At 45.3% G+C, this 26519-nt stretch overlaps 2 long non-coding RNA genes across 4 annotated transcripts; one reads left to right on the top strand and one right to left on the bottom strand.

Annotated features, from left to right (window-relative positions):
• Window positions 1-2677: 2677 nt before the first annotated feature.
• On the bottom strand, window positions 2678-26519 carry LOC142665970 (uncharacterized). Of its 2 annotated transcripts, none has more exons than XR_012851615.1 (4): window positions 26234-26519; window positions 26006-26134; window positions 13107-13235; window positions 2678-2803 (listed from the first exon to the last, which is right to left on the bottom strand). It is a non-coding gene; the product is annotated as an uncharacterized LOC142665970 (long non-coding RNA). The 2 variants fall into 2 exon arrangements; XR_012851616.1 differs by having other exon boundaries at window positions 26370-26519.
• LOC142666812 (uncharacterized) lies at window positions 17865-20324 on the top strand. 2 transcript variants are annotated; one of them, XR_012851739.1, is made up of 3 exons: window positions 17865-18031; window positions 18257-18313; window positions 19159-20324. It is a non-coding gene; the product is annotated as an uncharacterized LOC142666812 (long non-coding RNA). The 2 variants fall into 2 exon arrangements; XR_012851738.1 differs by having other exon boundaries at window positions 18257-20324.

Below are 26519 nucleotides of genomic sequence, written 5' to 3'. Positions count from 1 at the left end.
CTGGTTATAAAAGGAGCCCCCCCATACTGCTCTGTCTGCAATAAAACAAAAAATGTTAAGCTCCACCCCTCCACTAAAGCCACACTCCTCAGTCAGCAAAAATGAAAGAGATCAGGAAGAACTTGAAGAGGTTGGTGAGAACCCCAGCGATCAGCCATATTCCAAGGAGAATAAAGCAGCAAGTGTCTGATTTTACTGCAGCGCCATCACAGGGGAAAAGAAGAATTACACAGATAAAATGCAAAGGCTGTCTGTGTAATGCCTGGATGTGTCGATCCACCAAATTCCTATTTTCTCAAAGACTGCAAGCTCTTGCGAGCAGGTTCCTCACTCCTCTTGTTTGAATTAATTATTTTTGTCACTATGTAACGTCTGATATTGTCTGTACATGTTCCCTCTGAATTATAAAGTGTTAGGGAAAATGTTGGCATTTTTAAAATAAAAATTATATTTTTAAAACAAAAAAGTGGCGCAATAGGGAAGGGAGGGCGGGCAACACTGCTGGAGCAATCGCCAGAGAGGTAGGGAGGGCAATAAAGTTGTCTTATACATTGTCATGTGTCCCACCCAACAAATGGACGTACAGAAAGGGGAGACACTGACCTAACTTAATTGCCTCCTTTACTTGACCATTCCTTTATCCTGCAGTCCCTGGCACCTGCCTTATGCAATAAGGTGCCTGCTAATCTATAAAAGAAAAAGTATACTCAAAAATAACTAAAGTCGCAGGTGAAGTCCTGGAGTTGTATTATTATTATTATTATTATTATTATTAAGAGACACATTTTAGATTTTTCCTTGTTTCTGGGAAAGTTGGACAACAACCAATAGGGTCACCAATACAGCTCCCACTGAGGTTGTCACCCACTTTTCTCATCCAGGAGTGTGGAAAAGTTGGGTGACTACCTCTAGAGTTTCTGACTATTGTATTTAGGCATTTAGGTTACGCGATGAAAACTTGATACATAACGTACAGAAGGATTTAAAGTGTAAACTAAGGCCTCATGCACACGACCGTATTTTTGTCCACCCGTAAATACTGGCGTAAATACGGGTCCTTGGTCACCCTTATTCCACCCGTATTTACGGGCACGTTTTCGCTGCAAAATTACACTGCAGTAATCGGCAGCCATTCTCTCTATCAGTGCAGGATAGAGAGAAGGGACAGCCCTTTCCGTAATAAAAGTAAAAGAAATTCATACTTACCCGGCCGTTGTCTTGGTGACGCGTCCCTCTCTTGACATCCAGTCCGACCTCCCTGGATGACGCGCAGTCCATGTGACCGCTGCAGCCAGTGATTGGCCTGTGTTTGGCTGCAGCAGTCACATGGGCTGTAACATCATCTCAGGAGGCCGGACTGGAGGAAGAAGCAGGGAGCTCTGCATAAGTATGAACGTCTTTTTTTTTTTTACAGCTTTATCTATATTGTGATCGGCAGTCACTGTCCCTGGTGCTGAAAGAGTTACTGCCGATCGTTTAACTCTTTCAGCACCCTGGACAGTGACTATACACTTGCGTCGCCTAGCAACACTCCCGTAATTACGGGTGCACACACGTAGTCACCCGTAATTACGGGAGCCCCATAGACTTCTATGGGCTGCCCGTGCCGTAATTACGGCCTGAAATAGGACATGTTCTATATTTTTCAACGGTACAGGCACCTTCCCGTAAGCATACGGGGAGGTACCCATGGCCAATAGAAGTCTATGGGCCCGTAATTACGGGCGTTTTTACGGTCGTGTGCATGGGGCCTAAGGGAGGGAAAAGAATCTTACAGTAAAAAATTAGAAAATAAGATATCAAATAATAATATAAGGGGAGTATTGGGCAGGTATGAAAAAGATTAAAATTGCAGAGTAAAAATGTGGATGGTAATATAGTCAGGGCTATCAAGTTTAGTGAGTTTTTTTAAAATAGATTCAGTGATGAAGGTGTACAGGCGCGTGACATGTCACAAGGATCTGATTATGGGGGATTAGGGTGGATACAACGTTGAAATGTCGTATGATGGTGGTGATCTTTCGTTTGTGATTACGGCAGATGAAGTCACTAGAGAATTGAGTAAGTTAAATGTGAAGAAGTGAGCGGGCCGGACCAGATATGTTGTAAGGTGTTGTGCAGGTCAGTTAGGAGAAGTTTTGGCTAAACTATATAACATGAGCATAACTTCACACAGGGCCGTCTCCAGGTTTAGGGGGGTCCTTGGTGCGCCCAACTCGAGCGGCCTCGGTATAAAGGCACAAACTAGACAGTGAATATGAATTTATACCACTGACAAAACCCTATAGCATAGGAATACCAAAATACAACAAAATCCCGCTAAGATTTTAAGGGGTTATCCGTCCTTTCAAAATTGATGGCCTATCCATAGGATAAGCCATCCATTTTCAATCTCTGGTGGTACAACTGTCGGGACCCCCCCTCCCAGATCAGCTGGCTCCTGGCATGTAAACATTTCTGGGAGACCAGAGATTGAAAATGGACCTATAATTAAGGATAGGCCATCAATTTTGAAAAGATAGCCAACCCCTTTAACTTTGAATGAAACACCTTAAAATATCAAAAGATAAACAATATTTTCAGTGATCAATGGCAAAGAAACCCTAGAACAGCATACATTCCATGTCAGAATTTATCAAACAATGCCAGAAGGATGTAGCCGTGGATCACTTACCATTCACATGTAAGTCCTGGGCCAATGAATCCAGATAGTTTCTGCGATGTGTGAATCTTGATGTATCTGTTACACAGAGATTGTGATTTCCGGAAGACCTGGCATCTGTAGGCTTGAGTATTTCAGTACCTGGAGGAATTAGAGGTAAACATGATGTTGATAAACTGTCTCTACCAATACCACCTATACTGTCCCTTACAGGGCACCAACCCCCCCAAAAAAGGCGACCTTTAAGCAGGGCCGGCGTCAGCACCCGGCGAACTCAGGCAAGTGCCGGGGCCCACTACCCTCAGGGGGCCCACTCGGCCGCCGAGTGCTGATGCAGCCGTCATGGCTCTCCTCATGGCTGCTGTCCTGGCTTTACCGGGGAGTCCCCTGACTCTGCCCGCAACACCAGAGCGGAGCAGGAACACCAGAGAGAAGACACCGAGGAGAGGCAGCCGGGCTGAGACTGAGGTGAGCGCTGTTTTAAAACAACTTAGCGCCGCTCAGTGCACTCAGCCTCCTGCCCCTTATTAACTTAAAAAAGACATCGCTGGCCGACGCTAGAGATTGGGGGGGATTTGGGCTGTTTGCAGGGGGGGGGGGGTTTGGGCTGTTTGCAAGGTGGGGGTTTGGCTGTTAGCAAGGAGGGGTGGTTTGGCTGATAGCGGGGGGTGGTTTCTGCTGTTAGGAGGGGAGATTTTGGCTGTCAGCAAGGGGAGGATTTTTGCTGTTAGCAGGGGGGGTTTTTGGCTGTTTGCAAGGTGGGATTTTGGCTGTTTGCAAAGGGGGGGGGGGGTCTAAGCATCTCGCTAAATACAAAGGGCTCTATGCGGAAGATTATCTGCAAGGGGGTGTCTGAGCATCTATGACTGCTCAGTGCTCAGAGCCCGCAGCAGTCAGTCAGACCCCCACACTTGCAGTATACTTCTTCCCCATAGAGCCCTCAGTCAGATGCTCAGACCCAGGGCCGGTATCAGCACCCGCTGCCCTTTGGGGGACTCACTCGGCCGCTGGGTGCTGCCTTATCCTGCTGTCATGGCACCTCCAGGAGCGGAATCCCCGGCCAGAGCGTTACCGACGCTCTGGCTGGGGATTCTGCTCCTGGAGGAGCCCCTGACATCACTGTCCATGTTTGTGTTTGGCAACGCTCTGGCCGGGGATTCCACTGTTAGAGGGAGCCCCAATGGCGCTATCCACAGGGGGGGGTGGCACTATCTACAGTTGGCTGTGTGTGGCATTATCTACCGGTGGCAGTATGTAATAATATCTACAAGGAGCAGTGTGTGGCAATATCTACAGTGAGCAGTGTGTGGCATTATCTACAGGGGGCAGTGTGTGGCAATATCTAAAGGGAGCAGTGTGTGGTATTATCTACAGGGGGCTGTGTGTGGCATTATCTAAAGGGGGCTGTGTGTGGCATTATCTCCAGGGGTTGTGTGGCATTATCTACAGAGGCTGTGTGTGGCATTATCTACAGGGGGCAGTGTGTGGCATCTACAGGGTTGTGTGTGTGGCATTATCTAGAGGAGGTTGTGTGGCATTATCTACAGGGGGCTGTGTGTGGCATTATCTACAGGGGTTGCGTGTGTGTTTGGTATTATCTACAGGGGACTGTGTCGCATTATCTACAGGGGACTGTGTCGCATTATCTACAGGGGGCTGTGTGTGGCATTATCTACACGGAGCTGTGTGTGGCATTATCTACAGGGAGCAGTGTGTGGCATTATCTACAGGGGCTGTGTGTGGCATTATCTACAGGTGGCTGTGTGTGGCATTATCTACAGGGGGCTGTGTGGCATTATCTACAGGGGGCTGTATGGCATTATCTACAGAGGGCACTGTATATATGGGAGCATAAACTGGGGGCCTAACCTCTATATGGGGGGCCTAATTTTTATATGGGGCAAAAACTGGAGGCCGAACTTCTATATAGAGGAACAAACTGCCATTTTACTGCAGCTTTAAGTGCATTCCCCTGCAAAGGGGCCCACTAAGTCTGTTTTGCCCAAGGGCCCACATAATCCTGGAGCCGGCCCTGGCCTTTAAGAAAACAGTTATGGATCAGCTTTAGTACCAACTTTGTACTCCCTACACAGTAATACCTCCCCATGTGCTCCCATACAGTAGTGCTACATATCGGAGATAACATATCTATAAGGCGAAATTCACACGAACGTGTGTGTTTTTTGCGCGCAAAAATGCAGCGTTTTTTGCGTGTTGCAGTCCCGTGTGTCATAAGTGTTTGGTGCGTGGCTGCGTGATTTTTGCGCATATGCCATCCTTATGACACGCAGTTTTGTGGTTTAGAAAAAGAAATGAAGGAGGTGGTTTTATTTTTTCCTTCATTTGTTGATCTACTGTTGCGCAAATCACGCGCAGCACACGGAATTGCGTCCGTGTGCTGCTTTTGATTTTCACGCACCCATTGACTTCAATTGGTGCATGATGCGCAAAAAACGCTTAAGTATAGGACATGTCGTGAGTTTCACGCAGCGGACACACGCTGCGTGAAAAACACGGAATGTCTGAATGTCCCCATTGCCTTACATAGGTCTGTGCAACACGTGTGATTTTCACACGCGTATCACGGACGTGAACTACACTTGTGTAAATAAGGCCTTAGACTAAGGCTCCTATAGCTACACCGCTGGATAAAATTGGATGCATTGTCTCAGCAGACAGTATCATACATGATAGGCTTAGATACATGGCCGAGCAGACAGTATCACACATGATACTTAGATACAGGGCTCCAGCAGTAAGTATCCTTCTACTAACATACGTCCACCCCCCAAAAAAATGTGTGTGTATGTATGTAATTGCTTTGCTTTGTTATGTGTTAGCAATTTTTTTGTGAGTTTGTGTTTTTTTCAGGTTCAGTTGTTGGACTTCGGATTCGAGGACTACTTCGATGACGGCTTTTTTTATTCTCAATAAAATGATTAAGGAGGGATGTGTTTTTTTTAAATTTCAATAAAAAAAAATTCTATGTCCTTGTATTTTTTTAAAATGTATTACTACCGCCTTAGTAATGGCCGCTGGCTGATTGACAACGTCCATTACTAAGGCGGGGTTTAGTGTTAGCCGGTGCAGAGGCTAACACTAACCCACATTATTACCCCGGTACCCACCGCCACCAGGGGTGTCGGGAAGCAGGTGGGCGTCGTAAAGCACCCACCGGTCCTTGTGCCTGCAGCCCGTTAATCTACGTGCGCTCCTAACGAAGTGCACAGACACTCCCCGCAGCCTGGCATCTCCCAGTATGGGCTGCTACTAGCAGCCTTAGGCCCCATGCACACGACCGTGCCCGCAATCACGTCCCGCGATTGCGGGCACGGCCGGCCGCTGACTGACAGCCGCATTTTCGGGCCGTGCTCCCATACAAAGTATGGGAGCACGGCCCGCAAAATGCGAAAGAACGGACATGTTCCATAATTCCCGGAACATTTCCACGGCACTGACACCCTTCCGTAGTGCTACGGAAAGGTGTCAGTGTTCAATGAAAGTGAATGGCTCTGTTTTTGCGGACCGCAATTGCGGTCCGCAAAAACGGAGGTTTTTTGCTGTCGTGTGCATGGGGCCTTAGTACTGGGGGAAAACATCGGGTCGGATCACAGCGGTGATCCCCGTCGATTAACTCCTTAAATGCGGTGGTCAATAACGACCGCCGCATTTAAGTTGTTATAACAATATCGGCACCCCGCTACGCGATTGCGGGGGTCGATTGTTGCTATGGCAACTGGAAGCCTAACAAAGGCCTCCGGTCTGCCACCTATGGAACGCTAATGTGCCCCCTGTCAGTGTGAAACTGACAGGTATAATATACCCTGCAATACATAAGTATTGCAGTGTATTATAACAACAACCAACAATTGGATCTTCTGCTTTAGAAAAAGTTTTAAAAAAAATGTACAAAAGTAAAAAAGTAAAATTTCAAAATAATAAAATTAAAAATCGCCCTTTTTCCCTTATAAAGTCCTTTATTATTAGAAATAAATAAATAAACTATGCATAACTGGTATCGCCGCATCTGTAACGGCCTGAACTCTAAAAATATAATGTCATTTATCCCACATGGTGACCGCCATAAAAAAAATTATAAAAAAACGATACCAGAATCGCTATTTTTAGTCACTTAGTTAGAGATATTGGCAACTTCGACTACTACCAGAATTGAGATTAAATATAGGATGTCGGGGGGAATATTTCTTTTTATTATGAACATTGTATGCGGAGTGACCATAAATGACAACTTTAATTTTTACACCAGATTTGAGAACATTATTAAGAACTTTTCCTTTGACCCAGTTTTTAAACCGATCCCAAATAGGTCTGATCTGAAGAACAAAAAAAACCGATTACAGGCAAGTGTAACAGGTTCCCTCAGCAATGACAATCAAATCAGATCGGATTATTTTTTTAATAGATTTATTAATCTGGCTAATTTCCTATGAAAATGGTGAACTGCTACAAGAGGAAAAGTATTGTCAACGGGCTTGGAATTTGTTGTCAGCTTGGCACACTTAAGGGTATTTCACATATAACTTGTGGGAGTTTTCCATTACTTAGCAATGCTAACCAATGTGCACGGTGACATTGTAATAACTTTCTATCAATACTATGAATAGCAGGAGATGTCACTTCTGGTCATATTTGTGACATCATCAGTCCAGGCGGCCAATGTTACCTCACTGCATGATGTCACAATGACTGATTCTATAGAAACTGGGGTTCAGGGGGCAACTGCTCCGTCCAAGATAAGAAGATGAGTAGAGAAGACAGAAGATAATTCATCAGGAATCCGGAACACTGGAAACAAAAAACTCGACGCATGGCGGGGCGAGAACAAAATGGCACCTGGGGAGGTTCTGCTCTTTACTTTCAGGTTTTGGAGCCAATAAGAAAACAGTAACGTGGACAAAATCTGCCGCCATTTTGCCGCCAATCTCCAGACATTTAGGTATGTACGTAATGTATACGTTTATTTAATCTGAAAATTTGAGGTTTGGGGGGTTGTTGTAAATTATTGTCAGAATTTACTCAGCAGTTTATGGCAGGTTTTTGCATAAACTGTACCAAACAGTCGTAAGCGGCGGCGTAAAATACATTTTCCGTAAAATTTGAATAAATGTGGATTAAACTTAGTTAAAATGGCGCAAACTTTGCCCTCTTTATTTCATTGCAGGGAGGAGATCTGGACGGCGGCTGAAGATGAGGACAAGAACTGTGAAATTCATCAATCGTATGTAACGTGACAATTCTATTTATAGTTTTATATTTGGCGCCTTCTGATGTCATAACACACATGTGGGGCAGCACGGTGGCTAGCACTGTTGCCTTGCAGCGCTGGGGTCCTGGGTTCAAATCCAACCAAGGACAACATCTGCATGGAGTTTGTATGCTCTCCCTGTGTTTGCTGTGGGTACTCTGGTTTCCTCCCACACCCCGAAAACCAATAGGGAATTTAATAGGGAATTTAGATTGTGAGCCCCAATGGGGACAGCACTGCGTAATATGTTGGTGCTATATAGGTAACTGGTAACATGGATTATATAGGTCTAAATACGTAGAATCAATGCATTCACTTTAGCAAGAGCCTTGTTTGATGTCCTCCTATAACTCCTCCGTGTCACACATGCAAAGAGTCCTCAACAGTTATCCCACGGTTGTTTTCTGCGAGAACCTGGACCTTGTTTGGTCTGTATAGAAGGTCTATGACCATGAAACACCTCCAGCGCGGACATTAATAAAACTGGATTATGCCAGGATAACAGGGAATGATGTTTTCCTATAGCTCGAACAGCAGACGAACACATGTCACAGGAGAAGGCCATAGGAGGGCAGTGTTCTCTTTCTCTTTCACAGCTGAGATGACCATAGTCGTGCTGTGATCAGTAGAGGAGCGGCCGGCATGATACCGGGACAACAGCTGGGATTGGACAACTTCTGGATATGCCGTATACGTAATGATATAAGTTACTATATAATACGATGTCATAGCTATCAATGAGATGTGTTTAGTTAGTTGCATTACAAGCTCTGATCCAGGGTTCTCGGACTGATCGCCTTTTCTCTGTGATCTCCACAGAGTCCGATCAGTAGAGGGGCGGCCGGCATGATACCGGGACATCGAGGACAACAACTGGGATTGGACAACTTCTCTTTCTCTTTCACAGCTGAGATGACCATAGTCGTGCTGTGATTTCCAGAGTCTGATCAGTAGAGGAGCGGCCGGCATGATACCGGGACATCGAGGACAACAACTGGGATTGGACAACTTCTCTTTCTCTTTCACAGCTGAGATGATCATAGTCGTGCTGTGATCTCCAGAGTCCGATCAGTAGAGGAGCGGCCGGCATGATACCGGGACATCGAGGACAACAACTGGGATTGGACAACTTCTCTTTCTCTTTCACAGCTGAGATGACCATAGTCGTGCTGTGATCTCCAGAGTCCGATCAGTAGAGGAGCGGCCGGCATGATACCGCGACATCGAGGACAACAACTGGGATTGGACAACTTCTCTTTTTCTTTCACAGCTGAGATGACCATAGTCGTGCTGTGATCTCCAGAGTCCGATCAGTAGAGGAGCGGCCGGCATGATACCTGGACATCGAGGACAATAACTGTGATTGGACAACTTCTCTTTCTCTTTCACAGCTGAGATGACCATAGTCGTGCTGTGATCTCCAGAGTCCGATCAGTAGAGGAGCGGCCGGCATGATACCGGGACTTCAAGGACAACAACTGGGATTGGACAACTTCTCTTTCACAGCTGAGATGACCATAGTCGTGCTGTGATCTCCAGAGTCCGATCAGTAGAGGAGCGGCCGGCATGATACCGGGACATCGAGGACAACAACTGGGATTGGACAACTTCTCTTTCACAGCTGAGATGATCATAGTCGTGCTGTGATCTCCAGAGTCCGATCAGTAGAGGAGCGGCCGACATGATACCGGGACATCGAGGACAACAACTGGGATTGGACAACTTCTCTTTCTCTTTCACAGCTGAGATGATCATAGTCGTGCTGTGATCTCCAGAGTCCGATCAGTAGAGGAGCGGCCGGCATGATACCGGGACATCGAGGACAACAACTGGGATTGGACAACTTCTCTTTCTCTTTCACAGCTGAGATGACCATAGTCGTGCTGTGATCTCCAGAGTCCGATCAGTAGAGGAGGGGCCGGCATGATACAGGGACATCGAGGACAACAGCTGGGATTGGAAAACTTCTGTATATGCCGTATACGTAATGATACAAGTTACTATATAATACAATGTCATAGCTATCAATGAGATGTGTTTAGTTAGTTGCATTACAAGCTCTGATCCTGGGTTCTCGGACTGATCGCCTTTTCTCGGGGTCAACAAGGAATTTTCCCCTGTGGCACAAATTGGCTAAACGTGCGCAGGGTTTTTGCCTTCTTCTTGATCAGTAGCTTTAGTTAGGAATTTCAGTTAAATAAATTATGTTTTAATATTAAAAGCTTTGTCTCCTCATCATTTCTCAATATTATATAGCAGTCAGGTATTAGTATATATTATGATAATCCAATATGGCTGTTTCCATGATGTATTGGATAATATGCACATACAGAAGAGATATTCATCATGTGAGCCATATAAATGCAACCACTTTAAAGGACACTAAAAGTAGAAACTATATACAAAATAAAAACTATCCACTTGGTCCTATGTTGTCTAAAAAATTCTTCTGTGAGTCCTAGATCAGACATTTTCCCCTTCGCCTTTTCACAAGTCTGTGTCTGGATGTATATAGACACTGGTTATAAAAGGAGCCCCCCCATACTGCTCTGTCTGCAATAAAACAAAAAATGTTAAGCTCCACCCCTCCACTAAAGCCACACTCCTCAGTCAGCAAAAATGAAAGAGATCAGGAAGAACTTGAAGAGGTTGGTGAGAACCCCAGCGATCAGCCATATTCCAAGGAGAATAAAGCAGCAAGTGTCTGATTTTACTGCAGTGCCATCACAGGGGAAAAGAAGAATTACACAGATAAAATGCAAAGGCTGTCTGTGTAATGCATGGATGTGTCGATCCACCAAATTCCTATTTTCTCAAAGACTGCAAGCTCTTGCGAGCAGGTTCCTCACTCCTCTTGTTTGAATTAATTATTTTTGTCACTATGTAACGTCTGATATTGTCTGTACATGTTCCCTCTGAATTATAAAGTGTTGGGGAAAATGTTGGCATTTTTAAAATAAAAATTATATTATTAAAACAAAAAAGTGGTGCAATAGGGAAGGGAGGGCGGGCAACGCTGCTGGAGCAATCGCCAGAGAGGTAGGGAGGGCAATAAAGTTGCCTTATACGTTGTCGTGCCCCACCCAACAAATGGACATACAGAAAGGGGAGACACTGACCTAACTTATTTGCCTCCTTTACCTGACCATTCCTTTATCCTGCAGTCCCTGGCACCTGCCTTATGCAGTGAGGTGCCTGCTAATCTATAAAAGAAAAAGTATACTCAAAAATAACTAAAGTCGCAGGTGAAGTCCTGGAGTTGTATTATTATTAAGAGACACATTTTTGATTTTTCCTTGTTTCTGGGAAAGTTGGACAACAACCAATAGGGTCACCAATACAGCTCCCACTGAGGTTGTCACCCACTTTTCTCATCCAGGAGTGTGGAAAAGCTGGGTGACCACCTCTAGAGTTTCTGACTATTGTATTTAGGCATTTAGGTTACGCGATGAAAACTTGATACATAACGTACAGAAGGATTTAAAGTGTAAACTAAGGCCTCATGCACACGACCGTATTTTTGTCCACCCGTAAATACTGGCGTAAATACGGGTCCTTGGTCACCCGTATTCCACCTGTATTTACGGGCACGTTTTCGCTGCAAAATTACACTGCAGTAATCGGCAGCCATTCTCTCTATCAGTGCAGGATAGAGAGAAGGGACAGCCCTTTCCGTAATAAAAGTAAAAGAAATTCATACTTACCCGGCCGTTGTCTTGGTGACGCGTCCCTCTCTTGACATCCAGTCCGACCTCCCTGGATGACGCGCAGTCCATGTGACCGCTGCAGCCAGTGATTGGCCTGTGTTTGGCTGCAGCAGTCACATGGGCTGTAACATCATCCCAGGAGGCCAGACTGGAGGAAGAAGCAGGGAGTTCTGGGTAAGTATGAACGTCTTTTTTTTTTTTACAGCTTTATCTATATTGTGATCGGCAGTCACTGTCCCTGGTGCTCAAAGAGTTACTGCCGATCGTTTAATTCTTTCAGCACCCTGGACAGTGACTATACACTTACGTCGCCTAGCAACGCTCCCGTAATTACGGGTGCACACACGTAGTCACCCGTAATTATGGAAGCCCCATAGACTTCTATGGGCTGCCCGTGCCGTAATTACGGCCTGAAATAGGACATGTTCTATATTTTTCAACGGCACGGGCACCTTCCCGTAAGCATACGGGGAGGTACCCATGGCAAATAGAAGTCTATGGGCCCGTTTTTACGGTCGTGTGCATGAGGCCTAAGGGAGGGAAAAGAATCTTACAGTAAAAAATTCGAAAATAAGATGTCAAATAATAATATAAGGGGAGTATTTGGCAGATATGAAAAAGATTAAAATTGCAGAGTGAAAATGTGGATGGTAATATAGTCAGGGCTATCGAGTTTAGTGAGTTTTTTAAAAATAGATTTAGTGATGAAGGTGTACAGGCGCGTGACATGTCACAAGGATCTGATTATGGGGGGATTAGGGTGGATACAACGACCTATTGAAATGTCGTATGATGGTGGTGATCTTTCGTTTGTGATTACGGCAGATGAGGTCACTAGAGAATTGAGTAAGTTAAATGTGAAGAAGTGAGCGGGCCGGACCAGATATGTTGTAAGGTGTTGTGCAGGTCAGTTAGGAGAAGTTTTGGCTAAACTATATAACATGAGCATAACTTCACACAGGGCCGTCTCCAGGTTTAGGGGGGTCCTTGGTGGGCCCAATTCGAGCGGCCTCGGTATAAAGGCACAAACTAGACAGTGAATATGAATTTATACCACTGACAAAACCCTATAGCATAGGAATACCAAAATACAACAAATCATTTACAAAAATCCCGCCAAGATTTTAAGGGGTTATCCGTCCTTTCAAAATTGATGGCCTATCCATAGGATAAGCCATCCATTTTCAATCTCTGGTGGTACAACTGTCGGGACCCCCCCTCCCAGATCAGCTGGCTCCTGGCATGTAAACATTTCTGGGAGACCAGAGATTGAAAATGGACCTATAATTAAGGATAGGCCATCAATTTTGAAAAGATAGCCAACCCCTTTAACTTTGAATGAAACACCTTAAAATACCAAAAGATAAACAATATTTTCAGTGATCAATGGCAAAGAAACCCTAGAACAAGATACATTCCATGTCAGAATTTATCAAACAATGCCAGAAGGATGTAACCGTGGATCACTTACCATTCACATGTAAGTCCTGGGCCAATGAATCCAGATAGTTTCTGCGATGTGTGAATCTTGATGTATCTGTTACACAGAGATTGTGATTTCCGGAAGACCTGGCATCTGTAGGCTTGAGTATTTCAGTACCTGGAGGAATTAGAGGTAAACATGATGTTGATAAACTGTCTCTACCAATACCACCTATACTGTCCCTTACAGGGCACCAACCCCCCCAAAAAAGGCGACCTTTAAGCAGGGCCGGCGTCAGCACCCGGCGAACTCAGGCAAGTGCCGGGGCCCACTACCCTCAGGGGGCCCACTCGGCCGCCGAGTGCTGATGCAGCCGTCATGGCTCTCCTCATGGCTGCTGTCCTGGCTTTACCGGGGAGTCCCCTGACTCTGCCCGCAACACCAGAGCGGAGCAGGAACACCAGAGAGAAGACACCGAGGAGAGGCAGCCGGGCTGAGACTGAGGTGAGCGCTGTTTTAAAACAACTTAGCGCCGCTCAGTGCACTCAGCCTCCTGCCCCTTATTAACTTAAAAAAGACATCGCTGGCCGACGCTAGAGATTGGGGGGGATTTGGGCTGTTTGCAGGGGGGGGGGGGGGTTTGGGCTGTTTGCAAGGTGGGGGTTTGGCTGTTAGCAAGGAGGGGTGGTTTGGCTGATAGCGGGGGGTGGTTTCTGCTGTTAGGAGGGGAGATTTTGGCTGTCAGCAAGGGGAGGATTTTTGCTGTTAGCAGGGGGGGTTTTTGGCTGTTTGCAAGGTGGGATTTTGGCTGTTTGCAAAGGGGGGGGGGGGGTCTAAGCATCTCGCTAAATACAAAGGGCTCTATGCGGAAGATTATCTGCAAGGGGGTGTCTGAGCATCTATGACTGCTCAGTGCTCAGAGCCCGCAGCAGTCAGTCAGACCCCCACACTTGCAGTATACTTCTTCCCCATAGAGCCCTCAGTCAGATGCTCAGACCCAGGGCCGGTATCAGCACCCGCTGCCCTTTGGGGGACTCACTCGGCCGCTGGGTGCTGCCTTATCCTGCTGTCATGGCACCTCCAGGAGCGGAATCCCCGGCCAGAGCGTTACCGACGCTCTGGCTGGGGATTCTGCTCCTGGAGGAGCCCCTGACATCACTGTCCATGTTTGTGTTTGGCAACGCTCTGGCCGGGGATTCCACTGTTAGAGGGAGCCCCAATGGCGCTATCCACAGGGGGGGGTGGCACTATCTACAGTTGGCTGTGTGTGGCATTATCTACCGGTGGCAGTATGTAATAATATCTACAAGGAGCAGTGTGTGGCAATATCTACAGTGAGCAGTGTGTGGCATTATCTACAGGGGGCAGTGTGTGGCAATATCTAAAGGGAGCAGTGTGTGGTATTATCTACAGGGGGCTGTGTGTGGCATTATCTAAAGGGGGCTGTGTGTGGCATTATCTCCAGGGGTTGTGTGGCATTATCTACAGAGGCTGTGTGTGGCATTATCTACAGGGGGCAGTGTGTGGCATCTACAGGGTTGTGTGTGTGGCATTATCTAGAGGAGGTTGTGTGGCATTATCTACAGGGGGCTGTGTGTGGCATTATCTACAGGGGTTGCGTGTGTGTTTGGTATTATCTACAGGGGACTGTGTCGCATTATCTACAGGGGACTGTGTCGCATTATCTACAGGGGGCTGTGTGTGGCATTATCTACACGGAGCTGTGTGTGGCATTATCTACAGGGAGCAGTGTGTGGCATTATCTACAGGGGCTGTGTGTGGCATTATCTACAGGTGGCTGTGTGTGGCATTATCTACAGGGGGCTGTGTGGCATTATCTACAGGGGGCTGTATGGCATTATCTACAGAGGGCACTGTATATATGGGAGCATAAACTGGGGGCCTAACCTCTATATGGGGGGCCTAATTTTTATATGGGGCAAAAACTGGAGGCCGAACTTCTATATAGAGGAACAAACTGCCATTTTACTGCAGCTTTAAGTGCATTCCCCTGCAAAGGGGCCCACTAAGTCTGTTTTGCCCAAGGGCCCACATAATCCTGGAGCCGGCCCTGGCCTTTAAGAAAACAGTTATGGATCAGCTTTAGTACCAACTTTGTACTCCCTACACAGTAATACCTCCCCATGTGCTCCCATACAGTAGTGCTACATATCGGAGATAACATATCTATAAGGCGAAATTCACACGAACGTGTGTGTTTTTTGCGCGCAAAAATGCAGCGTTTTTTGCGTGTTGCAGTCCCGTGTGTCATAAGTGTTTGGTGCGTGGCTGCGTGATTTTTGCGCATATGCCATCCTTATGACACGCAGTTTTGTGGTTTAGAAAAAGAAATGAAGGAGGTGGTTTTATTTTTTCCTTCATTTGTTGATCTACTGTTGCGCAAATCACGCGCAGCACACGGAATTGCGTCCGTGTGCTGCTTTTGATTTTCACGCACCCATTGACTTCAATTGGTGCATGATGCGCAAAAAACGCTTAAGTATAGGACATGTCGTGAGTTTCACGCAGCGGACACACGCTGCGTGAAAAACACGGAATGTCTGAATGTCCCCATTGCCTTACATAGGTCTGTGCAACACGTGTGATTTTCACACGCGTATCACGGACGTGAACTACACTTGTGTAAATAAGGCCTTAGACTAAGGCTCCTATAGCTACACCGCTGGATAAAATTGGATGCATTGTCTCAGCAGACAGTATCATACATGATAGGCTTAGATACATGGCCGAGCAGACAGTATCACACATGATACTTAGATACAGGGCTCCAGCAGTAAGTATCCTTCTACTAACATACGTCCACCCCCCAAAAAAATGTGTGTGTATGTATGTAATTGCTTTGCTTTGTTATGTGTTAGCAATTTTTTTGTGAGTTTGTGTTTTTTTCAGGTTCAGTTGTTGGACTTCGGATTCGAGGACTACTTCGATGACGGCTTTTTTTATTCTCAATAAAATGATTAAGGAGGGATGTGTTTTTTTTAAATTTCAATAAAAAAAAATTCTATGTCCTTGTATTTTTTTAAAATGTATTACTACCGCCTTAGTAATGGCCGCTGGCTGATTGACAACGTCCATTACTAAGGCGGGGTTTAGTGTTAGCCGGTGCAGAGGCTAACACTAACCCACATTATTACCCCGGTACCCACCGCCACCAGGGGTGTCGGGAAGCAGGTGGGCGTCGTAAAGCACCCACCGGTCCTTGTGCCTGCAGCCCGTTAATCTACGTGCGCTCCTAACGAAGTGCACAGACACTCCCCGCAGCCTGGCATCTCCCAGTATGGGCTGCTACTAGCAGCCTTAGGCCCCATGCACACGACCGTGCCCGCAATCACGTCCCGCGATTGCGGGCACGGCCGGCCGCTGACTGACAGCCGCATTTTCGGGCCGTGCTCCCATACAAAGTATGGGAGCACGGCCCGCAAAATGCGAAAGAACGGACATGTTCCATAATTCCCGGAACATTTCCACGGCACTGACACCCTTCCGTAGTGCTACGGAAAGGTGTCAGTGTTCAATGAAAGTGAATGGCTCTGTTTTTGCGGACCGCAATTGCGGTCCGCAAAAACGGAGGTTTTTTGCTGTCGTGTGCATGGGGCCTTAGTACTGGGGGAAAACATCGGGTCGGATCACAGCGGTGATCCCCGTCGATTAACTCCTTAAATGCGGTGGTCAATAACGACCGCCGCATTTAAGTTGTTATAACAATATCGGCACCCCGCTACGCGATTGCGGGGGTCGATTGTTGCTATGGCAACTGGAAGCCTAACAAAGGCCTCCGGTCTGCCACCTATGGAACGCTAATGTGCCCCCTGTCAGTGTGAAACTGACAGGTATAATATACCCTGCAATACATAAGTATTGCAGTGTATTATAACAACAACCAACAATTGGATCTTCTGCTTTAGAAAAAGTTTTAAAAAAAATGTACAAAAGTAAAAAAGTAAAATTTCAAAATAATAAAATTAAAAATCGCCCTTTTTCCCTTATAAAGTCCTTTATTATTAGAAATAAATAAATAAACTATGCATAACTGGTATCGCCGCATCTGTAACGGCCTGAACTCTAAAAATATAATGTCATTTATCCCACATGGTGACCGCCATAAAAAAAATTATAAAAAAACGATACCAGAATCGCTATTTTTAGTCACTTAGTTAGAGATATTGGCAACTTCGACTACTACCAGAATTGAGATTAAATATAGGATGTCGGGGGGAATATTTCTTTTTATTATGAACATTGTATGCGGAGTGACCATAAATGACAACTTTAATTTTTACACCAGATTTGAGAACATTATTAAGAACTTTTCCTTTGACCCAGTTTTTAAACCGATCCCAAATAGGTCTGATCTGAAGAACAAAAAAAACCGATTACAGGCAAGTGTAACAGGTTCCCTCAGCAATGACAATCAAATCAGATCGGATTATTTTTTTAATAGATTTATTAATCTGGCTAATTTCCTATGAAAATGGTGAACTGCTACAAGAGGAAAAGTATTGTCAACGGGCTTGGAATTTGTTGTCAGCTTGGCACACTTAAGGGTATTTCACATATAACTTGTGGGAGTTTTCCATTACTTAGCAATGCTAACCAATGTGCACGGTGACATTGTAATAACTTTCTATCAATACTATGAATAGCAGGAGATGTCACTTCTGGTCATATTTGTGACATCATCAGTCCAGGCGGCCAATGTTACCTCACTGCATGATGTCACAATGACTGATTCTATAGAAACTGGGGTTCAGGGGGCAACTGCTCCGTCCAAGATAAGAAGATGAGTAGAGAAGACAGAAGATAATAAACAAAAAACTCGACGCATGGCGGGGCGAGAACAAAATGGCACCTGGGGAGGTTCTGCTCTTTACTTTCAGGTTTTGGAGCCAATAAGAAAACAGTAACGTGGAGAAAATCTGCCGCCATTATGCCGCCAATCTCCAGACATTTAGGTATGTACGTGATGTATACGTTTATTTAATCTGAAAATTTGAGGTTTGGGGGGTTGTTGTAAATTATTGTCAGAATTTACTCAGCAGTTTATGGCAGGTTTTTGCATAAACTGTACCAAACAGTCGCAAGCGGCGGCGTAAAATACATTTTCCGTAAAATTTGAATAAATGTGGATTAAACTAAGTTAAAATAGCGCAAACTTTGCCCTCTTTATTTCATTGCAGGGAGGAGATCTGGACGGCGGCTGAAGATGAGGACAAGAACTGTGAAATTCATCAATCGTATGTAACGTGACAATTCTATTTATAGTTTTATATTTGGCGCCTTCTGATATCATAACACACATGTGGGGCAGCACGGTGGCTAGAACTGTTGCCTTGCAGCGCTGGGGTCCTGGGTTCAAATCCAACCAAGGACAACATCTGCATGGAGTTTGTATGCTCTCCCTGGGTTTGCTCTGGGTACCCTGGTTTCTTCCCACACCCCGAAAACCAATAGGGAATTTAATAGGGAGTTTAGATTGTGAGCCCCAATGGGGACAGTAAAAGAGGACCCCTCCGTGCAGCACTGTGTAATATGTTGGTGCTATATAGGTAACTGGTAACATGGATTATATAGGTCTAAATACATAGAATCAATGTTAAGTTATTCACTTTAGCAAGAGCCTTGTTTGATGTCCTCCTATAACTCCTCCGTGTCACACATGCAAAGAGTCCTCAACAGTTATCGCACGGTTGTTTTCTGTGAGAACCTGGACCTTGTTTGGTCTGAATAGAAGGTCTATGACCATGAAACACCTCCTGGATGATAACAGGGAGTGATGTTTTCCTATAGCTCGAACAGCAGACGAACACATGTCACAGGAGAAGGCCATAGGAGGGCAGTGTTCTCTTTCTTTTTCACAGCTGAGATGACCATAGTCGTGCTGTGATCAGTAGAGGAGCGGCCGGCATGATACCGGGACAACAGCTGGGATTGGACAACTTCTGGATATGCCGTATACGTAATGATATAAGTTACTATATAATACAATGTCATAGCTATCAATGAGATGTGTTTAGTTAGTTGCATTACAAGCTCTGACCCTGGGTTCTCGGACTGATCGCCTTTTCTCTGTGATCTCCAGATTCCAATCAGTAGAGGAGCGGCCGGCATGATACCGGGACGTCGAGGACAACAACTGGGATTGGACAACTTCTTTTTCTCTTTCACAGCTGAGATGACCATAGTCGTGCTGTGATCTCCAGAGTCCGATCAGTAGAGGAGCGGCCGGCATGATTCCGGGACTTCGAGGACAACAACTGGGATTGGACAACTTCTCTTTCTCTTTCACAGCTGAGATGACCATAGTCGTGCTGTGATCTCCAGAGTCCGATCAGTAGAGGAGCGGCCGGCATGATACCGGGACATCGAGGACAACAACTGGGATTGGACAACTCCTCTTTCACAGCTGAGATGACCATAGTCGTGCTTTGATCTCCAGTGTCCGATCAGTAAAGGAGCGGCCGGCATGATACCGGGACGTCGAGGACAACAACTGGGATTGGACAACTTCTCTTTCTCTTTCACAGCTGAGATGACCATAGTCGTGCTGTGATCTCCAGAGTCCGATCAGTAGAGGAGCGGCCGGCATGATACCGGGACATCGAGGACAACAACTGGGATTGGACAACTTCTCTTTCTCTTTCACAGCTGAGATGACCATAGTTGTGCTGTGATCTCCAGAGTCCGATCAGTAGAGGAGCGGCCGGCATGATACCGGGACATCGAGGACAACAACTGGGATTGGACAACTTCTCTTTCTCTTTCACAGCTGAGATGACCATAGTCGTGCTGTGATCTCCAGAGTCCGATCAGTAGAGGAGCGGCCGGAATGATACCGGGACATCGAGGACAACAACTGGGATTGGACAACTTCTCTTTCTCTTTCACAGCTGAGATGACCATAGTCGTGCTGTGATCTCCAGAGTCCGATCAGTAGAGGAGCGGCCGGCATGATACCGGGACATCGAGGACAACAGCTGGGATTGGAAAACGTCTGTATATGCCGTATACGTAATGATATAAGTTACTATATAATACAATGTCATAGCTATCAATGAGATGTGTTTAGTTAGTTGCATTACAAGCTCTGATCCTGGGTTCTCGGACTGATCGCCTTTTCTCGGGGTCAACAAGGAATTTTCCCCTGTGGCACAAATTGGCTAAACGTGCGCAGGGTTTTTGCCTTCTTCTTGATCAGTAGCTTTAGTTAGGAATTTCAGTTAAATAAATTGTGTTTTAATATTAAAAGCTTTGTCTCCTCGTCATTTCTCAATATTATATAGCAGTCAGGTATTAGTATATATTATGATAATCCAATATGGCTGTTTCCATGATGTATTGGATAATATGCACATACAGAAGAGATATTCATCATGTGAGCCATATAAATGCAACCACTTTAAAGGACACTAAAGGTAGAAACTATATACAAAATAAAAACTATCCACTTGGTCCTATGTTGTCTAAAAAATTCTTCTGTGAGTCCTAGATCAGACATTTTCCCCTCCGCCTTTTCACAAGTCTGTGTCTGGATGTATATAGACACTGGTTATAAAAGGAGCCCCCCCATACTGCTCTGTCTGCAATAAAACAAAAAATGTTAAGCTCCACCCCTCCACTAAAGCCACACTCCTCAGTCAGCAAAAATGAAAGAGATCAGGAAGAACTTGAAGAGGTTGGTGAGAACCCCAGCGATCAGCCATATTCCAAGGAGTATAAAGCAGCAAGTATCTGATTTTACTGCAGCGCCATCACAGGGGAAAAGAAGAATTACACAGATAAAAGGCAAAGGCTGTCTGTGTAATGCATGGATGTGTCGATCCACCAAATTCCTATTTTCTCAAAGACTGCAAGCTCTTGCGAGCAGGTTCCTCACTCCTCTTGTTTGAATTAATTATTTTTGTCACTATGTAACGTCTGATATTGTCTGTACATGTTCCCTCTGAATTATAAAGTGTTGGGGAAAATGTTGACATTTTTAAAATAAAAATTATATTATTAAAACAAAAAAGTGGCGCAATAGGGAAGGGAGGGCGGGCAACGCTGCTGGAGCAATCGCCAGAGAGGTAGGGCGGGCAATAAAGTTGTCTTATACATTGTCATGTGTCCCACCCAACAAATGGACGTACAGAAAGGGGAGACACTGACCTAACTTAATTGCCTCCTTTACTTGACCATTCCTTTATCCTGCAGTCCCTGGCACCTGCCTTATGCAATAAGGTGCCTGCTAATCTATAAAAGAAAAAGTATACTCAAAAATAACTAAAGTCGCAGGTGAAGTCCTGGAGTTGTATTATTATTATTATTATTATTATTATTATTATTATTATTATTATTATTATTATTAATAAGAGACACATTTTTGATTTTTCCTTGTTTCTGGGAAAGTTGGACAACAACCAATAGGGTCACCAATACAGCTCCCACTGAGGTTGTCACCCACTTTTCTCATCCAGGAGTGTGGAAAAGTTGGGTGACTACCTCTAGAGTTTCTGACTATTGTATTTAGGCATTTAGGTTACGCGATGAAAACTTGATACATAACGTACAGAAGGATTTAAAGTGTAAACTAAGGCCTCATGCACACGACCGTATTTTTGTCCACCCGTAAATACTGGCGTAAATACGGGTCCTTGGTCACCCGTATTCCACCTGTATTTACGGGCACGTTTTCGCTGCAAAATTACACTGCAGTAATCGGCAGCCATTCTCTCTATCAGTGCAGGATAGAGAGAAGGGACAGCCCTTTCCGTAATAAAAGTAAAAGAAATTCATACTTACCCGGCCGTTGTCTTGGTGACGCGTCCCTCTCTTGACATCCAGTCCGACCTCCCTGGATGACGCGCAGTCCATGTGACCGCTGCAGCCAGTGATTAGCCTGTGATTGGCTGCAGCCAGTGATTGGCCTGTGTTTGGCTGCAGCAGTCACATGGGCTGTAACATCATCCCAGGAGGCCGGACTGGAGGAAGAAGCAGGGAGCTCTGCATAAGTATGAACGTCTTTTTTTTTTTACAGCTTTATCTATATTGTGATCGGCAGTCACTGTCCCTGGTGCTGAAAGAGTTACTGCCGATCGTTTAACTCTTTCAGCACCCTGGACAGTGACTATACACTTACGTCGCCTAGCAACGCTCCCGTAATTACGGGTGCACACACGTAGTCACCCGTAATTACGGGAGCCCCATAGACTTCTATGGGCTGCCCGTGCCGTAATTACGGCCTGAGATAGGACATGTTCTATATTTTTCAACGGCACGGGCACCTTCCCGTAGGCATACAGGGAGGTACCCATGGCCAATAGAAGTCTATGGGCCCGTAATTACGGGCGTTTTTACGGTCGTGTGCATGAGGCCTAAGGGAGGGAAAAGAATCTTACAGTAAAAAATTAGAAAACATCTTTCTCTTTCACAGCTGAGATGACCATAGTCGTGCTGTGATCTCCAGAGTCCGATCAGTAGAGGAGCGGCCGGAATGATACCGGGACATCGAGGACAACAACTGGGATTGGACAACTTCTCTTTCTCTTTCACAGCTGAGATGACCATAGTCGTGCTGTGATCTCCAGAGTCCGATCAGTAGAGGAGCGGCCGGCATGATACCGGGACATCGAGGACAACAGCTGGGATTGGAAAACGTCTGTATATGCCGTATACGTAATGATATAAGTTACTATATAATACAATGTCATAGCTATCAATGAGATGTGTTTAGTTAGTTGCATTACAAGCTCTGATCCTGGGTTCTCGGACTGATCGCCTTTTCTCGGGGTCAACAAGGAATTTTCCCCTGTGGCACAAATTGGCTAAACGTGCGCAGGGTTTTTGCCTTCTTCTTGATCAGTAGCTTTAGTTAGGAATTTCAGTTAAATAAATTGTGTTTTAATATTAAAAGCTTTGTCTCCTCGTCATTTCTCAATATTATATAGCAGTCAGGTATTAGTATATATTATGATAATCCAATATGGCTGTTTCCATGATGTATTGGATAATATGCACATACAGAAGAGATATTCATCATGTGAGCCATATAAATGCAACCACTTTAAAGGACACTAAAGGTAGAAACTATATACAAAATAAAAACTATCCACTTGGTCCTATGTTGTCTAAAAAATTCTTCTGTGAGTCCTAGATCAGACATTTTCCCCTCCGCCTTTTCACAAGTCTGTGTCTGGATGTATATAGACACTGGTTATAAAAGGAGCCCCCCCATACTGCTCTGTCTGCAATAAAACAAAAAATGTTAAGCTCCACCCCTCCACTAAAGCCACACTCCTCAGTCAGCAAAAATGAAAGAGATCAGGAAGAACTTGAAGAGGTTGGTGAGAACCCCAGCGATCAGCCATATTCCAAGGAGTATAAAGCAGCAAGTATCTGATTTTACTGCAGCGCCATCACAGGGGAAAAGAAGAATTACACAGATAAAAGGCAAAGGCTGTCTGTGTAATGCATGGATGTGTCGATCCACCAAATTCCTATTTTCTCAAAGACTGCAAGCTCTTGCGAGCAGGTTCCTCACTCCTCTTGTTTGAATTAATTATTTTTGTCACTATGTAACGTCTGATATTGTCTGTACATGTTCCCTCTGAATTATAAAGTGTTGGGGAAAATGTTGACATTTTTAAAATAAAAATTATATTATTAAAACAAAAAAGTGGCGCAATAGGGAAGGGAGGGCGGGCAACGCTGCTGGAGCAATCGCCAGAGAGGTAGGGCGGGCAATAAAGTTGTCTTATACATTGTCATGTGTCCCACCCAACAAATGGACGTACAGAAAGGGGAGACACTGACCTAACTTAATTGCCTCCTTTACTTGACCATTCCTTTATCCTGCAGTCCCTGGCACCTGCCTTATGCAATAAGGTGCCTGCTAATCTATAAAAGAAAAAGTATACTCAAAAATAACTAAAGTCGCAGGTGAAGTCCTGGAGTTGTATTATTATTATTATTATTATTATTATTATTATTATTATTATTATTATTAATAAGAGACACATTTTTGATTTTTCCTTGTTTCTGGGAAAGTTGGACAACAACCAATAGGGTCACCAATACAGCTCCCACTGAGGTTGTCACCCACTTTTCTCATCCAGGAGTGTGGAAAAGTTGGGTGACTACCTCTAGAGTTTCTGACTATTGTATTTAGGCATTTAGGTTACGCGATGAAAACTTGATACATAACGTACAGAAGGATTTAAAGTGTAAACTAAGGCCTCATGCACACGACCGTATTTTTGTCCACCCGTAAATACTGGCGTAAATACGGGTCCTTGGTCACCCGTATTCCACCTGTATTTACGGGCACGTTTTCGCTGCAAAATTACACTGCAGTAATCGGCAGCCATTCTCTCTATCAGTGCAGGATAGAGAGAAGGGACAGCCCTTTCCGTAATAAAAGTAAAAGAAATTCATACTTACCCGGCCGTTGTCTTGGTGACGCGTCCCTCTCTTGACATCCAGTCCGACCTCCCTGGATGACGCGCAGTCCATGTGACCGCTGCAGCCAGTGATTAGCCTGTGATTGGCTGCAGCCAGTGATTGGCCTGTGTTTGGCTGCAGCAGTCACATGGGCTGTAACATCATCCCAGGAGGCCGGACTGGAGGAAGAAGCAGGGAGCTCTGCATAAGTATGAACGTCTTTTTTTTTTTACAGCTTTATCTATATTGTGATCGGCAGTCACTGTCCCTGGTGCTGAAAGAGTTACTGCCGATCGTTTAACTCTTTCAGCACCCTGGACAGTGACTATACACTTACGTCGCCTAGCAACGCTCCCGTAATTACGGGTGCACACACGTAGTCACCCGTAATTACGGGAGCCCCATAGACTTCTATGGGCTGCCCGTGCCGTAATTACGGCCTGAGATAGGACATGTTCTATATTTTTCAACGGCACGGGCACCTTCCCGTAGGCATACAGGGAGGTACCCATGGCCAATAGAAGTCTATGGGCCCGTAATTACGGGCGTTTTTACGGTCGTGTGCATGAGGCCTAAGGGAGGGAAAAGAATCTTACAGTAAAAAATTAGAAAATAAGATGTCAAATAATAATATAAGGGGAGTATGGGCAGGTATGAAAAAGATTAAAATTGCAGAGTGAAAATGTGGATGGTAATATAGTCAGGGCTATCGAGTTTAGTGAGTTTTTTTAAAATAGATTTAGTGATGAAGGTGTACAGGCGCGTGACATGTCACAAGGATCTGATTATGGGGGATTAGGGTGGATACAACGACCTATTGAAATGTCGTATGATGGTGGTGATCTTTCGTTTGTGATTACGGCAGATGAGGTCACTAGAGAATTGAGTAAGTTGAATGTGAAGAAGCGAGCGGGCCGGACCAGATATGTTGTAAGGTGTTGTGCAGGTCAGTTAGGAGAAGTTTTGGCTAAACTATATAACATGAGCATAACTTCACACAGGGCCGTCTCCAGGTTTAGGGGGGTCCTTGGTGCGCCCAACTCGAGCGGCCTCGGTATAAAGGCACAAACTAGACAGTGAATATAAATTTATACCACTGACAAAACCCTATAGCATAGGAATACCAAAATACAACAAATCATTTACAAAAATCCCGCCAAGATTTTAAGGGGTTATCCGTCCTTTCAAAATTGATGGCCTATCCATAGGATAAGCCATCCATTTTCAATCTCTGGTGGTACAACTGTCGGGACCCCCCCTCCCAGATCAGCTGGCTCCTGGCATGTAAACATTTCTGGGAGACCAGAGATTGAAAATGGACCTATAATTAAGGATAGGCCATCAATTTTGAAAAGATAGCCAACCCCTTTAACTTTGAATGAAACACCTTAAAATACCAAAAGATAAACAATATTTTCAGTGATCAATGGCAAAGAAACCCTAGAACAAGATACATTCCATGTCAGAATTTATCAAACAATGCCAGAAGGATGTAGCCGTGGATCACTTACCATTCACATGTAAGTCCTGGGCCAATGAATCCAGATAGTTTCTGCGATGTGTGAATCTTGATGTATCTGTTACACAGAGATTGTGATTTCCGGAAGACCTGGCATCTGTAGGCTTGAGTATTTCAGTACCTGGAGGAATTAGAGGTAAACATGATGTTGATAAACTGTCTCTACCAATACCACCTATACTGTCCCTTACAGGGCACCAACCCCCCCAAAAAAGGCGACCTTTAAGCAGGGCCGGCGTCAGCACCCAGCGAACTCAGGCAAGTGCCGGGGCCCACTACCCTCAGGGGGCCCACTCGGCCGCCGAGTGCTGATGCAGCCGTCATGGCTCTCCTCATGGCTGCTGTCCTGGCTTTACCGGGGAGTCCCCTGACTCTGCCCACAACACCAGAGCGGAGCAGGAGCGCCAGAGAGAAGACACCGAGGAGAGGCAGCCGGGCTGAGACTGAGGTGAGCGCTGTCTTAAAACAACTGAGCGCCGCTCAGTGCACTCAGCCTCCTGCCCCTT

This window comes from Rhinoderma darwinii, chromosome 13 (assembly GCF_050947455.1).
Source record: "Rhinoderma darwinii isolate aRhiDar2 chromosome 13, aRhiDar2.hap1, whole genome shotgun sequence".
In the NCBI taxonomy this organism is placed as follows: Eukaryota; Metazoa; Chordata; class Amphibia; order Anura; family Rhinodermatidae; genus Rhinoderma; species Rhinoderma darwinii.
The sequence above is the reverse complement of the archived record's forward strand: the minus strand, read 5'-3'. Positions and strand labels throughout refer to the sequence as shown.